We start from the raw sequence: 18,837 nt of genomic DNA on the forward strand, positions 1-18,837 counted from the left end.
TTATATACGGAGGCACGGGGCACCCCTAGAGACACAAGTTGATCCACGTGATCATATTCTTAGCCGTGTGCAGTGCCCCCTTCCACCATAGTCCTCGATAATATTGTAGCGGTGCTTAGGCGAAGCCCTGCGACGGTAGTACATCAAGATCTTCACCATGCCTTCGTGCTGACGGAACTCTTCCCCAACACTTTGCTGGATCGAAGTCCGGGGATCGTCATCGAGCTGAACATGTGCTAGAACTCGGAGGTGCCGTAGTTTCGGTGCTTGATCGGTTGGGCCGTGGAGACGTACGACTACATCAACCAAGTTAACGTTTCCGTTGTCGATCTACAAGGGTACGTAGATCACACTCTCCCCCTCTCGTTGCTATGCATCACCATGATCTTGCGTGTGCGTAGGAATTTTTTTGAAATTACTACGAAACCCAACAGTGGCATCCGAGCCTAGGTTTTATGTGTTGATGTTATATACACGAGTAGAACACAAGTGAGTTGTGGGCGATATAAGTCATACTGCTTACCAGCATGTCATACTTTGGTTCGGCGGTATTGTTGGACGAAGCGGCCCGGACCGACATTACGCGTACGCTTACGCGAGACCGGTTCTCCCGACGTGCTTTGCACAAAGGTGGCTAGCGGGTGACAGTTTCTCCAACTTTAGTTGAACCAAGTGTGGCTACGCCCGGTCCTTGTGAAGGTTAAAACAGCACCAACTTGACAAACTATCGTTGTGGTTTTGATGCGTAGGTAAGATTGGTTCTTGCTTAAGCCCGTAGCAGCCACGTAAAACTTGCAACAACAAAGTAGAGGACGTCTAACTTGTTTTTGCAGGGCATGTTGTGATGTGATATGGTCAAGACATGATGCTAAATTTTATTGTATGAGATGATAATGTTTTGTAACCGAGTTATCGGCAACTGGCAGGAGCCATATGGTTGTCGCTTTATTGTATGCACTGCAATTGCGCTGTAATGCTTTACTTTATCACTAAGCGGTAGCGATAGTCGTGGAAGCATAAGATTGGCGAGACGACAACGATGCTACGATGGAGATCAAGGTGTCACGCCGGTGACGATGGTGATCACGACGGTGCTTCGGAGATGGAGATCACAAGCACAAGATGATGATGGCCATATCATATCACTTATATTGATTGCATGTGATATTTATCTTTTATGCATCTTATCTTGCTTTGATTGACGGTAGCATTATAAGACGATCTCTCACTAGTTATCAAGAAGTGTTCTCCCTGAGTATGCACCATTGCGAAAGTTCTTCGTGCTGAGACACCACGTGATGATCGGGTGTGATAGGCTCTACGTTCAAATACAACGGGTGCAAAATAGTTGCACACGCGGAATACTCAGGTTATACTTGACGAGCCAAGCATATACAGATATGGCCTCGGAACACGGAGACCGAAAGGTCAAGCGTGAATCATATAGTAGATATGATCAACATAGTGATGTTCACCAACGAAACTACTCCATCTCACGTGATGATCGGACATGGTTTAGTTGACTTGGATCACGTAATCACTTAGAGGATTAGAGGGATATCTATCTAAGTGGGAGTTCTTTAAGTAATATGATTAATTGAACCTAAATTTATCATGAACTTAGTACCTGATAGTATCTTGCTTATGTATGTTTGATTGTAGATAGATGGCCCGTGCTGTTGTTCCGTTGAATTTTAATGCGTTCCTTGAGAAAGCAAAGTTGAAAGATGATGGTAGCAATTACACGGACTGGGTCCGTAACTTGAGGATTATCCTCATTGCTGCATAGAAGAATTACGTCCTGGAAGCACCGCTAGGTGCCAGGCCTGCTGCTGGAGCAACACCAGATGTTATGAACATCTGGCAGAGCAAAGCTGATGACTACTCGATAGTTCAATGTGCCATGCTTTACGGCTTAGAACCGGGACTTCAACGATGTTTTGAACGTCATGGGGCGTATGAGATGTTCCAGGAGTTGAAGTTAATATTTCAAGCAAATGCCCGGATTGAGAGATATGAAGTCTCCAATAAGTTCTATAGCTGCAAGATGGAGGAGAACAGTTCTGTCAGTGAGCATATACTCAAGATGTCTGGGTATTGTAATCACTTGATTCAACTGGGAGTTAATCTTCCGGATGATAGCGTCATTGACAGAATTCTCCAATCACTTCCACCAAGCTACAAGAGCTTCGTGATGAACTATAATATGCAAGGGATGAATAAGACTATTCCCGAGCTCTTCGCAATGCTGAAAGCTGCGGAGGTAGAAATCAAGAAGGAGCATCAAGTGTTGATGGTCAACAAGACCACTAGTTTCAAGAAAAAGGGCAAAGGGAAGAAGAAGGGGAACTTCAAGAAGAACAGTAAGCAAGTTGCTGCTCAAGAGAAGAAACCCAAGTCTGGACCTAAGCCTGAAACTGAGTGCTTCTACTGCAAGCAGACTGGTCACTGGAAGCGGAACTGCCCCAAGTATTTGGCGGATAAGAAGGATGGCAAGGTGAACAAAGGTATATGTGATATACATGTTATTGATGTGTACCTTACTAATGCTCGCAGTAGCACCTGGGTATTTGATACTGGTTCTGTTGCTAATATTTGCAACTCGAAACAGGGACTACGGATTAAGCGAAGATTGGCTAAGGACAAGGTGACGATGCGTGTGGGAAACTGTTCCAAAGTCGATGTGATCGCGGTCGGCACACTACCTCTACATCTACCTTCGGGATTAATATTAGACCTAAATAATTGTTATTTGGTGCCAGCGTTAAGCATGAACATTATATCTAGATCTTGTTTGATGCGAGACGGTTATTCATTTAAATCAGAGAATAATGGTTGTTCTATTTATATGAGTAATATCTTTTATGGTCATGCACCCTTGAAGAGTGGTCTATTCTTATTGAATCTCGATAGTAGTAACAACATATTCATAATATTGAAGCCAAAAGATGCAGAGTTGATAATGATAGTGCAACTTATTTGTGGCACTGCCGTTTAGGTCATATCGGTGTAAAGCGCATGAAGAAACTCCATACTGATGGACTTTTGGAACCACTTGATTATGAATCACTTGGTACTTGTGAACCGTGCGTCATGGGCAAGATGACTAAAACGCCATTCTCCGGTACTATGGAGAGAGCAACAGATTTGTTGGAAATCATACATACGGATGTATGTGGTCTGATGAATATTGAGGCTCGTGGCGGATATCGTTATTTTCTCACCTTCACAGATGACTTAAGCAGATATGGGTATATCTACTTAATGAAACATAAGTCTGCAACGTTTGAAAAGTTCAAAGAATTTCAGAGTGAAGTTGAAAATCATCATAACAAGAAAATAAAGTTTCTACGATCTGATCGTGGAGGAGAATATTTGAGTTACGAGTTTGGTGTACATTTGAAACAATGCGGAATAGTTTCGCAACTCACGCCACCCGGAACACCACAGCGTAATGGTGTGTCCGAACGTCGTAATCGTACTTTACTAGATATGGTGCGATCTATGATGTCTCTTACTGATTTACCGCTATCGTTTTGGGGTTATGCTTTGGAGACGGCCGCATTCACGTTAAATAGGGCACCATCAAAATCCGTTGAGACGACGCCTTATGAACTATGGTTTGGCAAGAAACCAAAGTTGTCGTTTCTAAAAGTTTGGGGCTACGATGCTTATGTGAAAAAGCTTCAACCTGATAAGCTCGAAGCCAAATCGGAGAAATGTGTCTTCATAGGATATCCAAAGGAGACTATTGGATACACCTTCTATAACAGATCCGAAGGCAAGACTTTTGTTGCTAAGTTCGGAAACTTTCTGGAGAAGGAGTTTCTCTTGAAAGAAGTGAGTGGGAGGAAAGTAGAACTTGACGAGGTAACTGTACCTGCTCCCTTATTGGAAAGTAGTGAATCATAGAAAACTGTTTCTGTGACACCTACACCAATTAGTGAGGAAGCTAATGAGGATGATCATGAAACTTCAGGACAAGATACTACTGAACCTTGTAGATCAACCAGAGTGAGATCCGCGCCAGAGTGGTACGGTAATCCTATTCTGGAAGTCATGCTGCTAGATCATGATGAACCTACGAACTATGAAGAAGCGATGGTGAGCCCAGATTCAGCAAAATGGCTTGAAGCCATGAAATCTGAGATGGGATCCATGTATGAGAACAAAGTGTGGACTTTGGTTGACTTGCCCAATGATCGGCAAGCAATTGAGAATAAATGGATTTTCAAGAAGAAGACTGACGCCGACGGTAATATTACTGTCTACAAAGCTTGACTTGTCGCAAAAGGGTTTCGGCAAGTTCAAGGGATTGACTACGATGAGACATTCTCACCCGTAGCGATGCTTAAGTCTGTCCGAATCATGTTAGCAATTGCCGCATTTTATGATTATGAAATTTGGCAGATGGATGTCAAAACTGCATTCCTGAATGGATTTCTGGAAGAAGAGTTGTATATGATGCAACCAGAGGGTTTTGTCGATCCAAAGGGAGCTAACAAAGTGTGCAAGCTCCAGCGATCCATTTATGGACTGGTGCAAGCCTCTCGGAGTTGTAATAAACGCTTTGATAGTGTGATCAAAGCATTTGGTTTTATACAGACTTTCGGAGAAGCCTGTATTCACAAGAAAGTGAGTGGGAGCTCTGTAGCATTTCTGATATCATATGTAGATGACATATTACTGATTGGAAATGATATAGAATTTCTGGATAGCATAAAGGGATACTTGAATAAGAGTTTTTCAATGAAAGACCTCGGTGAAGCTACTTACATATTAGGCATTAAGATCTATAGAGATAGATCAAGACGCTTAATTGGACTTTCACAAAGCACATACCTTGACAAAGTTTTGAAGAAGTTCAAAATGGATCAAGCAAAGAAAGGGTTTTTGCCTGTGTTACAAGGTGTGAAGTTGAGTCAGACTCAATGCCCGACCACTGCAGAAGATAGAGAGAAAATGAAAGATGTTCCCTATGCTTCAGCCATAGGCTCTATCATGTATGCAATGCTGTGTACCAGACCTGATGTGTGCCTTGCTATAAGTCTAGCAGGGAGGTACCAAAGTAATCCAGGAATGGATCACTGGACATCGGTCAAGAACATCCTGAGGTACCTTAAAAGGACTAAGGATATGTTTCTCGTATATGGAGGTGACAAAGAGCTCATCGTAAACGGTTACGTTGATGCAAGCTTTGACACTGATCCGGACGATTCTAAATCGCAAACCGGATACGTGTTTACATTAAACGGTGGAGCTATCAGTTGGTGCAGTTCTAAACAGAGCGTCGTGGTGGGATCTACATGTGAAGCGGAGTACATAGCTGCTTCGGAAGCAGCAAATGAAGGAGTCTGGATGAAGGAGTTCATATCCGATCTAGGTGTCATACCTAGTACATCGGATCCAATGAAAATCTTTTGTGACAATACTGGTGCAATTGCCTTGGCGAAGGAATCCAGATTTCACAAAAGAACCAAGCACATCAAAAGACGCTTCAATTCCATCCGGGATCTAGTCTAGGTGGGAGACATAGAGATTTGCAAGATACATACGGATCTGAATGTAGCAGACCCGTTGACTAAGCCTCTTCCACGAGCAAAACATGATCAGCACCAAGGCTCCATGGGTGTTAGAATCATTACTGTGTGATCTAGATTATTGACTCTAGTGCAAGTGGGAGACTGAAGGAAATATGCCCTAGAGGCAATAATGAAGTTATTATTTATTTCCTTATATCATGATAAATGTTTATTATTCATGCTAGAATTGTATTAACCGGAAACATAATACATGTGTGAATACATAGACAAACAGAGTGTCACTAGTATGCATCTACTTGACTAGCTCGCTAATCAAAGATGGTTATGTTTCCTAACCATGGACAAAGAGTTGTCATTTGATTAACGGGATCACATCATTAGTTGAATGATCTGATTGACATGACCCATTCCATTAGCTTAGCACCCGATCGTTTAGTATGTTGCTATTGCTTTCTTCATGACTTATAGATGTTCCTATGACTATGAGATTATGCAACTCCCGTTTGCCGGAGGAACACTTTGTGTGCTACCAAACGTCACAACGTAACTGGGTGATTATAAAGGAGCTCTACAGGTGTCTCCAAAGGTACATGTTGAGTTGGCGTATTTCGAGATTAGGATTTGTCACTCCGATTGTCGGAGAGGTATCACTGGGCCCTCTCGGTAATGCACATCACTTAAGCCTTGCAAGCATTGCAACTATTGAGTTAGTTGCGGGATGATGTATTACGGAACGAGTAAAGAGACTTGCCGGTAATGATATTGAACTAGGTATGGGATACCGACGATCGAATCTTGGGCAAGTAACATACTGGTGACAAAGGGAACAACGTATGTTGTTATGCGGTCTGACCGATAAAAGATCTTCGTAGAATATGTAGGAGCCAATATGAGCATCCAGGTTCCGCTATTGGTTATTGACCAGAGACGTGTCTCGGTCATGTCTACATTGTTCTCGAACCCGTAGGGTCCGCACGCTTAAAGTTACGATGACAGTTATATTATGAGTTTATGCATTTTGATGTACCGAAGGTTGTTCGGAGTCCCGAATGTGATCACGGACATGACGAGGAGTCTCGAAATGGTCGAGACATAAAGATTGATATATTGGAAGTCTATGTTTGGATATCGAAAGTGTTCCGGGTGAAATCGGGATTTTACCGGAGTACCGGGAGGTTACCGGAACCCCCCGGGAGGTATATGGGCCTTAGTGGGCCTTAGTGGAAGAGAGGAGAGGTGGCCAGAGATGGGCCGCGCGCCCCTCCCCCCCCCCCTTGGTCCGAATAGGACAAGGAGAGATCCAAAAACTAAGATTTATCCCTCAACTACGAGGGGAGGTAAGGAACTGCTATCTAGCTCTGCACTTGATTCACCTTCTGTTATGAGTAAATTTGCGACACCTACACCTGCTTCTGCTATTCATTCTGATATGTCACATGTTATTGATGATGCCACTTCTGCTATGCATGATACTTATGATGAAACTACCTCTATGCCTGATACTACTATGCCACTTAGTGATTTTCTCGAGGAACAACTTGCTAGGGCTAGAGAAATTGAAAATATGGAATCTGATGATACTGATGAAAGTGATGATGAAGAATCACTTGTTATTCCTGAGGGTTATTTATTTGATCAGGAAGCTTTTTTTGCTATTTTAGCTTGCAAAAATAGAACCGAACTTAAAAATTATTAGCTAAATGGAGTAAGCAATCTCTAAATGCTAGAATGAAACCTGACCCTGCTTTTGCTACTTCACCTATCTTTGTTACTGATAAGGATTATGAATTCTTTGTTGATCCTGATATAATGATTTTGGTTGAATCTGATCCTTTTCATGGTTATGAATCTGAAACTGTTGTGGCACATCTTACTAAACTGAATGATATAGCCACCATGTTCACTAAAGATAAGAGAACTCGCTACTTTTATATCCTCAAAATATTTCCGTTTCTCATTAAAGGGTGATGCTAAGATATGGTTTAATTCTCTTGATCCTGGTTGTGTGCGTAGTCCCCAGGATATGATTTACTACTTCTCTGCTAAATATTTCCCTACTCATAAAAAACAAACTGCTTTAAAGGAAATATACAACTTTGTGCAAATTAAAGAAGAGGGTCTCCCACAAGCTTGGGGGATGCTTCTCAAGTTACTTAATGATTTGCCTGATCATCCTCTTAATAAAAATAAAATACTTGATATCTTTTATAATGGACTAACCAATGCTTCCAGAGATTACCTGGATAGTTGTGTTGGTTCTCTTTTCAGGGAAAGAACACCGGATGAAGCTGAAATCTTATTGAACAATATGTTGACAAATGAAAATAATTGGGTAGCTCCTGCTCCAATTAATGAGCCTATTCCTAAACCAACTCCGAAGAAAAGAGGTGTTCTATTTCTCAGTCCCGAAGATATGCAAGAGGCAAAGAAATCTATGAAAGAAAAAAGGTATTAAAGCTGAAGATGTTAAGAATTTACCTCCTATTGAAGAAATACATGGTCTTAATTCACTGCATATTGAAGAAACATATGATCTTAATCCTTTATTTATTGAAGAACCTCCAGACCTCGATAACCCGACACAGGTAGTAAAGGTGAATTCTCTCTATAGATATGATAAAGTTGTAATCCCATTTACCAAAATTGTTAGCCCATGCTTAGATGAGTTTGATAAATTTATGGCTAAGCAAGAAGACTTTAATGCTTATTTTGGTAGACAATTGAAATACAATTCAAATATGCTTGAACACTTGGGTGATTATATGGCTAATGTTAAATGTGAACTTAAACTTATTAGTAAACATGTTTCTATGGTTATCACTCAAGTAGAATAAGTACTTAAAGCTCAAAATGATTTGCTCAATGAATTAAATAGTAAAGATAATGATTATGCTGTTAGAGTGGCTACTAGAACTGGTAAAATGACTCAGAAACCTTTATATCCTGAAGGCCACCCTAAGAGAATTGAGCAAGATTCTCAGAGAAATAACATAGATGTACCTAGTTCTTCTAAAAGGAAGAAAAAGAAAAATGATAGAACCGCGCAAACTTCTAGTGAACCTATTGCTGAACCACCTGATAATCCAAATGATATTTCTATTTCTGATGCTGAAACACAATCTGGTAATGAACCTAATGATAATGTTCATGATGATGCTCAACCTAGTAATGATAATGATGTAGAAATTGAACCTGTTGTTGGTCTTGATAACCCACAATCAAAGAATCAACATTATGATAAAAAAGACTTTGTTGCTAGGAAACATGGTAAAGAAAGAGAACCATGGGTTCAGAAACCCATGCCTTTTCCTTCCAAATCATCCAAGAAAAAGGATGGTGAGGATTTTGAGCGCTTTGCTGAAATGATTAGACCTATCTTTTTGCGTATGCGATTAACTGATATGCTTAAAACCAATCCTTATGCTAAGTACATGAAAGATATTATTACAAATAAAAGAAAGATACCGGAAGCTGAAATCTTCACCATGCTTGCTAATTATACTTTTAAAGGTAGAATACCAAAGAAACATGGAGATCCAGGTGTACCTACTATACCATGCTCCATTAAAAGAAACTATGTTAAAACTGCTTTATGTGATCTTGAAGCCGATGTTAATGTTATGCCTCTCTCTTTATATCGTAGACTTGACTTGAATAAGTTAACACCTACTGAAATATCTTTGCAAATGGCTGATAAAGCAACTGCTATACCTGTCGGTATTTGTGAGGATGTGCCTGTTGTAGTTGCAAACGTTACTATTTTAACGGACTTTGTTATTCTTGATATTCCCAAGGACGATAGTATGTTTATTATTCTTGAAAGACCTTTTCTTAATACTGCAGGGGCTGTTATTGATTGCACTAAAGGCAATGTCACTTTTCATGTTAATGGTAATGAGCATACGATACATTTTCCGAGGAAACAACCTCAAGTTCATAATATCAATTCTATCAGAAACATTCCATCGATTATATTTGGAGGCTTTGAATTTCCTCTTCCTACTGTCAAGAAGAAATATGATATACTTATTATTGGGGATGTACATATCCCCATTGGGGTAACCTAGTGTTATTTGAAATTTCTCCGGTTTCATGTTAATTGGAATGGGTTTGTTAACAAGACTTGATCAACCTTGTTAGTGAATTCCTTTTGACGAGTATGAGATGGATAAAACTAGAAGCACAACCTTCTGTACCCTTTTTTTACTTTCTGTTATTTATACTAGTTGACCCATTGCGCCAAATGGCGCAGAGACCCACTAAAGACATGTTGTCGATGAAAATAGTTTCATTTTGCAAGGACATATGACAGAGACCAGCTAAATTAATGTGGGCGTTGAAAAGGAAATACATGTGGTAACAAATTTAACCCGAGGGTCCTTAATAAAAAACAATGAAGGCTTGCTGTCAATAATAGGATGTATAATAACAGTACCTGTTGCGCCAAATGGCACATGGTCCCATTTCAAACCAAGAGCTATTTAAAAATAATTAACAATTTGGCAATAATAAGGATCCTCTTAATAATGAAAATTGAAAGAAACATAGCCTCAAACTATGTAACAGAGTTTTTAAAATGCAGGCATCCTCTCTATACAATTCTACTATGTCAGCTGGAACTTTGGAATCAAGGTCACACTTTGTCCTTGCGTCGTTGGTAAACTGTGCCCTCCCACTACTCTGAATCCATAGCGTTTTGTCCCTCACAACCCCTTTATAGGTCAGATGCACTATAATTCCTTCATTTTTTTAAAGGAGCTTAACAACCAATGTCTTGCACAACATTTTTCATCTCTTCATTGAGGCATGTTTATAGTTCCCACTCCTCTGCTCTGTTATGTTAGAAGGATGAACTCTCTATAGCCATCTCTTCTTTTTTTGAAGAGAACTGGACAAACAATGACCAATGCCATGTTTATGAAATGTTGTACTGTAATAGAAGTGCAAACATGAAACGAGAAACCAATTGAAGAAACAAGGACTTTTTGGTCTACTGGAATTTAAGGGCAGACTTGAAATGGAAGGTCAAACCAAGATTGACAAGTAGCACATCACAAAAAAAGTTTATAACAGATATAGAAGTGACAATAAATAAGTTTTTCAAGATTTACAATGAACTACATGATTTGGCTTCTTGCTCTAAAATAGAAATCTGCAGCACTAACTTGGTGACAATCCCACCAATTCAACGACAATGGACATATTTTCTACACTTCACTCCTTGCGGCTTGTAGAGTCAAAGGGCTACGACCATCATTGCAGAAAAGGAAAAAATTAACAATAGTTCTTGCATGAATGAGTCGTCAGGTAATCATGTGAGTCTACTATATATAAACTATAGGCAAAATTCAGCAACAAAGGTAACATGCGTAGTGAGAAACTGGATAACAGAAGGAATACTTTCAACCAAGTCTAGAGGAACACATACTATGCCCAGGAACTTTTCACTGACGTAACAATGCAACTATTCATAGCAACAAAATTTATACAGAAAAGGGGGATACTCCTACTCAAACAACAACAACAAAGCCTTTAGTTTGAAACACTCCTAGTCAACCTCCCTAAAATTTAACCGGATTTCATCTGATAACCTAGAGGCCAGCTGGAGATTGAGCAATATTGGAATATACATATATATTTCAAACAAATTAATGAACTGGGATGAACGGATCTTAGAAGGATAGCCTCACTTGGGGCTTTGGAACTTGAGTATCTCCATGGCTAATCAAGGCTTAGAGAGGCAGCAGTTAAAGCATCAGTCGAGTTAAGGTATGCCGTTATCAATCCTTCTTTTAGTAATCTGAACACGACGTTAGTAATGCCAAGGCAAATACCTTGATACCCTGTTCATGGTCATCTCGTTACTGAAAAATAAATGTAAAACTGGCCTGCAAGATAAAAGCATTTCCCAGTACCTAAATGTACAACCTGGGATCGTCAGTGCTCTTAACATTCAGTTACTGGGAATACCACTGGATGAAATTATAGTGCAAACTCCAGGTCTTATAAATTTTAATACATTCAACAACTAAGACTTTGAGCCATGAGATTATATGTCAATAGTTACATTTAAGCTTGTGAGAGCATAAATCAATCATAAAAAGGTAGAAAGAATAAGCTCCAGAACACAATAAGGGCTTAAACTACTTATTTGAAAACAGTGGAACAAATCATTAAATCTAACTAATTTTAAATGATCCAGTTTTAAGAATTAATATGGTACAGCTAAGAGAAGGCTACAAAATCATCAATCAAGAAGACTCTATATAAGATTGATAATTAGAGACAACTGTCACTGCTCGGTCACATACCGTGGTCGACATGAGCAATGACAGACATGTTATGGATAATTTTTTATCCACAATTCCACGGAGCTCCTCCGTTCTAAACCTCACCGTTTTGACTGCTTTTGAATGTCACGCCAGGAATACCCTTCCTGCTCTAATAATAGCAAGCTATCAGAATCAAGCAATAATATAGTGTGAATAACTGAACATGGAAATCCGACAGTAATATATACTAACGATCCTTTAAAGTAATTATGACCACATTTGTCTACTCAAAGCTCAAAAGTGCACTTAACAATCATGTACAACAATTAGTTTTATACACTGCCACCAAAATATTTTAACCAACACTTCGACCAACAGCCCCGGTGAAGTGAAATATATAATTAATATGGTCAATCGAGCATATTATATTAATGTATTAGAACTAATAAAAGTGCACTGAGAAGGCAGCCATAAAGCAAGAACAACCACTGCTAAGGGCACTGATGATCACAGTAATGAGAAAAAGTAACACATGGCAATAACAAAGAAACGTAATCCATTATGAAGAGAGGATGCAGGTGGAAAGAAACGTAATCCAAAAAATAAGACTAATATAGACAAGCATCAAAAACTAATACTACTATTGACACACCTCTGACACTAAGACTACATATAGACAAGCCTCCAAAAGTAAGGCTAATGGAACACGAAGTAGTACCTCCTGCAATTTCTTCAATCTAATTCCTTTTGATTCTATGGGAAAAGGTTGCAACGAGAGGAATAGCCTGCAAAAATAGATAGATCAAATGTTGTACAAGTCAAAAAAAGTTACTGCTAGCCATAGTGCATACATTCTATTTCTTATTGTACTTTTTGCAACATACTACAACTCAGAGCAGATACATGACATATCTTGGTAATGCCACAATGGTTATTATCGACTGGAATCAGTTGTCCAGATTTTTACTGGTAAATCAATTCAGTTTACATGCAACTAACAAAATTTTATAGGGAAATGTTGTACTGATATCATGGTGGCGCAAGCATAGAAGTTGTTACAGAGTGGAAAGAACAGTCTAGATTTTCAGTACTGAATATGTCCGTCTAGCATCGCAAAAAGCTACAGTTAAGCCTCTCGCATGCTAATTATCTATGTTGAAGCCGGTAGAAAACCTACACTTACAATGGCACATAGAAAAACAAGGGAATGTAGCTTTTTGCAATGCGAGAGGCTTAACTGTAGAAAACCTACACTTACAATGGCACGTAGAGAAACTACTGCAGTTGAAGGAATCACCGCCACCACAAAAGGCGAGAAAATAGAAGCTTCAGCTAGCACCGAGTCATAATATTATAGTAGATAGCTCCAAGAAGAAATAGATTATATGTACTTTGAGCTGCCACTAAGTTGTGAGTTGCTGTCTAGCGGCCACAACTTCCCTTTGAGCCGCCATAGCCACTGTTTCCACATGTGTAGGTTGCTGCTGCCAACAACTCTTATTTATCTGCACCCTCCTTTTTACAAAAGAATATAAGGTTTAGTGGTTTAAACATTTACTTCCTCAAATAGTCCAATACTAATTGCTTCAAACGACAAGTGCTATCTTTCAATCCCCCCTTCCTAGTCAAGAGGTAGATCATCACACTGGAACTGCTTTAGGGCTCATAGCCTAATGCTAGAGACAAGCAAAATTTGTTCTTGGTAAATTATCAGCAAACAACTGTGACATGCCGCCTGAGCACTTCTACTGAGGGGCTCCAAACCCCAGGCCCCCAACTTCATTTTTGAATTTGAGTTCAGTAGCATGTCGTCATCCTCATGAGCACTCCCGTCCAGGTACATAAAGAAGAAAAACAGTGACACTTACATTAGGAAATACCTACAGGATCCATGTGTACAGGTAGTGAGGCAATTGAAATTGGCCCAAAAGACATAACTTCAGTGCTGGAAGAGTCGCACTGTCGACCACACTCTGAGTCTTGGCTGCTTGATCCATCCCATTGTGGTCGTCGGTGCTGATGGAAAGTTAGATAAAAATTGTGAACAAAAATAAGTAAAATCCCCTCTTCTGGACAAAGTAAAATAAGAACCTCTGCTACTCTAATGTACATCCACGCAACCAAAACTCTGAGAAATACTCATAGCAACACTGATCAACAGTTCTCGAAAGACATTCCAGATTTTTGAACAACTACAGACCATTAAGTATTAACAATATCCAGAAGTTGTAAGCCCATGGTACTCCTACTATCTCATGACTAACTATATCCGAGCATTTATTCATAGATCATGCATACTCATATTATTTTTATGTACAGAATCATGCTATATCTCTGTTAAATCAATTCCAATGCATGCACATGCACAAGTCTGAACTAAACAACATATATGATGCATGAATTAAATGTAAACCAGCCAAGCCCCATGTGAAATAAAATACTGAATTTGTAAATTGATGAGTGAGAGAATTAACTGACCAATAGTTCTGTACTTCAGCAAGATATAGATGACAACATTCTATGAAAATAAATCACACTGTCCTACAGAGCACAATCAAACCATTCCCGGTTCAGTTTAGTATAGAAGTACTACACTACTAAAGGAGAGCTAGTTCTCACATAGGAACAAAATAAGATCAATCACGCAGGGTCCAACATTCATATAGATAAAGAAATATCTATGCAACATCACGACACTTGCAAGGTAACTGTAAAGCATGCACTTGGCACATCATATAACTATCCGAAACTTAAACGACTTCTATTTCTGATTTAAAACTGAATCTAGTTGTAAATATGTTACAACATTCAATGAAGATTGCCAATTCTATACCTCAGATGTACCAGAAGCTGTGTCCATTTTACTCTGCTCATGTTTCTATAAAAAATCATATGGCTCTGAAAAGAAAAATAGCAACGTTAAATGAATATTTTGGAAGTTTATCATACGAATCATGTCAATAAGGACATTTAAAAGATTCTAAGCTTGCAATAATCTTTCAGCCCAAAATCACCGTCTGGATGCAAATAAGCATGAACATAGAAAGCGGCAGTCAGTTAGGCACATGAAACAGCGAGCTTCACAAGAAGTTTACGGCATGCTGGTAAGCACAAACGCCGAGGAAATGGTAGTCAGTTAGGCACCTGAATAAAATCAAGCTTCACAAGAAGTTCTGTGCAAAATGTCTCTGAGCATCACACAATCATGTGTAAAAGCATCTTATGATCCTGCAATCAACAATGTGAGCTTATTCAGCAGATTGCATAAAAACCTTTCTCGGTGATTAATAGGCTGACAGAGCAATTGCCAAAGGTAGCACTTATGCATAAAAGGAAATAAATGGAGGAAAATGACATGAATTTCTTTAGACTGAGCGAACACTACAAACAAATTCCAATAACACAGAGCAGTAAATGGTCCACATGGGAGCTTCATTAGGCAAGCAACCTAGCTAACAAATATTTGTTGCGTCCCTACTATGTGGTCGTACATGAAGAATCAAGAACACACGTGCAAAAAGCTAGTTCTAACTGAATTTAACTTTCTAACTGAATTTAACTTTCAGTTGGCATTTATCTCTCATGGTAGTTTCCATTTTTTTATAGAGAAACAAGATAGAGGAGAGCCAAGTAGAGAGGAGGCCGTGGTGACCAAGGAAACCTAAAATTCTGGACTGAACAAAAAGACATAAGTTAGGGAGAAATTTAGGTCGGTAGACTGCTGAGCTCCTGCATATGCATGATTTTACAAATGTGATACCTCGGTGCTCCCTTCAGTTTTGAACGACTCAAAGCATCTAATTGTTCTGTTCTAAAATATTTTAATGTCTGCACTTTGGTACAGCAGCAACTGTCATGAACTGAATTATGGCTGAAGAATAAGAAAGTAGAACCTACAAAGGTCTACCATGCATACACAACAAATCTGAACAAAAATAACGAACACTAATGATTCCAAGCAGCGCATAGCAAAACCATACTTTTGAAATATAACACGGGTCATTTTTTATGTATTGTATATTAGTGCATTACTTATACATCAGATATCAAATTAGGGTGTGTATAGGGCACATCTAGATGTGGTCTAGTTATTGCACATCTAAGTGAGTGAATCAAGCATAAAGAGAAAAGAAAAAAGAAAAAAGGAAATATCCACACGAATCTCGACGTAAGATCAATGACATAGGACTTAGATGTGCAATACTTATGGCACATCTAGATGTGCTTTAGCAAAACTGATCAAATTAAGCAGAAGTGGGTAGAAATCAACAGAAGTGGGCAAGAAAAGTCAGCAGCCCATCACCTTGCAATATATATAGAACATACTTTCACCGACCATCATACCGCTAAACAACAAGGCGCATTGGCCATCCACTTGAATTATTATTCTGCAACAAAAGAAAAGAAAACACACATAGAGTACCAATTAGAAGGGCTCCTGCACACCCGTCAATGGTCTATATGGCAACAAAAACAAACCATTTGGTCATTCATCAGGCTGATGGTGTGCATTACGTTGGGCTTGCTTACATGGTACATAGGCATTTAGGCTACAGAAATCTTTAGAGATCAGGAGTGCATGCAACAGAGGGGAAGCTCACCTTGGGTCATGCAACGGAGGGGAAGCTCACCTTGGGTCTCCCCAAATTTTTCCCATGGTTGGCAGAGGAGGTGAGGCTGGAGGCAGAGGTAGCGCCGCCGCTCACGGCATAGCAGAGGCGAGCCGGACCGCCTCCCTAGCTGGCTGGTAGCGCTGCCTCCATGAGGGCCGGCTTGCTCCTTCACCCTGTCGCCGACCTCCTCCCTCTTCCCTGTAGCTTCACCACATCGCGACGGGCCGACTGTTGCCTGCCCTCGTCCCCCGCCTCCCCTGCCCATTCACCCCACCATCGACCTCGTCTAACCCGCGCCCGATCTAGAACCAGGCATCGATGACGGGCGCAGATAACAAAAAGAAGGAAGGTGAGGTGGAGGGGCTAGCATGGTGGAGGAGTATTATCAGGCGGCGGCGAGGCTCCGGGGCGGAGGCCGTGGTGACGCGAGGAGGAGGGATAGAGGCGGGAGAGGTTGTGGGGATCGAGGGGAAAGGGGGCTAGGGTTTGGGCGGTGGCTGGTGCGGGTGATGGATTGGCGGGGAACGCGGGGTGCGGATCGGGGAAAACCTCCTGCACGCGGGCGCGGCCAACCCAGCCAATACTGACACGAGACGAGTCCACCAGTCATTGGGCAGAAAAATGAATCGTAGGGTGAAAATAATTTAACCGCAAGTGAAGATCCAATGGCTTAGGCGAGCCAGAAAGGCAGATCGGACGGCCGACGAAGTCTCAATCGGGGGAGCCTTCTGAAGGTGAGTTGGTTGGCTTATGTTTTGTTTTAAATTAAATTAAATAAAAATAAATATTTTTTTGTCTATTATCTGATTATCCGCGAAATATAAAAATATCTCGAAAATAAAAGTTTTCCAAATGCCCTGAAAATTAAATATGATTTTTTTTCTATAATATTTGAGGATTTATGAAACAAAGAACACACTAGGGGGCCAACCACCTTGCCACGAGGGTGGAGGGCGCGCCCCCTGCCTCGTGGGCCCATGGTGGCCCTCCTTCACTTATTCCTGCACCCATCCTCTTCTTCTTCCTTCCACAAACACTAAAAACCAACTCAAGCACGGGTTCCAGCCCTCTTTGCTGCCATTTTTGATCTCCTTGCTCAAAGCACCTCTCACAAAACTGCTTGGGAGATTGTTCCTTGGTATGTGACTCCTCCATTGGTCCAATTAGTTTTTGTTCTAGTGCTTTATTCATTACAAATTTTTGCTGCTTAGGTGACCCTGTTCTTGAGCTTGCATGTCAAATTTATATGGTCAAAAGTAGTTTTGATGCATGATATAGGCTCTAGGCACTTGTAGGAGTAGTTGCTATCAATATTATTGAGTTTGGTTTACTTTTATTTTGAAGTTACTAAATTTTTTTCAGAATTTTTCAGAGGAAGAAAAAATTTAGGAAAATGTTCCAAGGTGGTTCTTCAAAAAAGCAAGGACGCAGGCTTGCAATACGTTATGCTGACGAAGAACCACCAAGAGACGCTCCAGTGCGTCCTTGTGAGTGGTCTTCTAAAAATTTTATGGATCGAGCGGGAATAAAAAAAGAATTCAACGCATATTTGCGTAACGCTGATCTTGTGAGCTTCGAGGAAGAGAAGTGCAGTCAGTATCATAACCTCACTAGTTCCTTTGTGAGGAGGTTTGAATTTTCCACATCACGTAACTCTCCAACTGTCCTGTTTGATCTTTATGATAAGTCTTATACCATGGACTTTGAGGATTTTACCACTGCATGCAAACTTTCACAATGGGGTAGTGTTAGGGATCCCCCTAAATCTGAATTTAGAAACTTTCTTGCTAGTATAATTGTAGGGGAATCTAGAGATATAACGCAAGCTACCATAGGGAGCATTCACTTTCCTGTTATACATCATTTTGCTTTCTTCATAGGTAGGTGCATAAATGCTAAGGATGAAGCATGTCACATGTGTGTCCGACCTTAGCATTCTCAGGAGTGCTGTGTCAGGAGACCAATCTTATCATTTGGGAGCCATAGTAGCTCGTAGGTTGCATCATAATTGACGTAATGGAGATTTCTTTGGTGGAATTTATGCAACCCGCGTAGCTAATTTTCTTGGTATAGATGTACGCGAAGATGATATTGAATTACCTCCTGCCTATCTAGATTTTAATGCTATGGTTCACCACCATTTTGTCGAGAGGAACGAATCACCTTTCCAGTACCGACTAATCTTTGACAGACGTCGTGCTGTCCATATTACTCTCACTGCTCCTGCTTTTTTTGATTATCAAGCAAGAGGAGGATATATTATTACCAGAGAGGAAGCAGATGAGTATGAGAGGAGAGCGGAGGCCGCTCGTCGCCACACTGCAACTCAGGAGGCGATAGCCGCTGCATCTCAGTACGACCCCAACTTTTACTACGGATATCAGTCAGGCCAGTCGTGGCCATATACCA

The 18,837-nt window shown here is 40.3% G+C and overlaps 1 long non-coding RNA gene across 9 annotated transcripts; it reads right to left on the bottom strand.

Annotated features, from left to right (window-relative positions):
- Positions 1-10,594: 10,594 nt before the first annotated feature.
- LOC119285326 lies at positions 10,595-16,953 on the bottom strand. Of its 9 annotated transcripts, none has more exons than XR_005139452.1 (6): positions 16,447-16,953; positions 16,119-16,203; positions 14,960-15,043; positions 14,649-14,713; positions 12,534-13,831; positions 10,595-11,984 (listed from the first exon to the last, which is right to left on the bottom strand). It is a non-coding gene; the product is annotated as an uncharacterized LOC119285326 (long non-coding RNA). The 9 variants fall into 9 exon arrangements; XR_005139450.1 differs by having other exon boundaries at positions 16,417-16,953; XR_005139454.1 differs by having other exon boundaries at positions 10,595-11,979; positions 12,534-12,600; positions 13,074-13,831; positions 16,119-16,953.
- Positions 16,954-18,837: the final 1,884 nt, after the last annotated feature.

Source organism: Triticum dicoccoides, chromosome 4A (genome assembly GCF_002162155.2).
Source record: "Triticum dicoccoides isolate Atlit2015 ecotype Zavitan chromosome 4A, WEW_v2.0, whole genome shotgun sequence".
Taxonomy (NCBI): Eukaryota; Viridiplantae; Streptophyta; class Magnoliopsida; order Poales; family Poaceae; genus Triticum; species Triticum dicoccoides.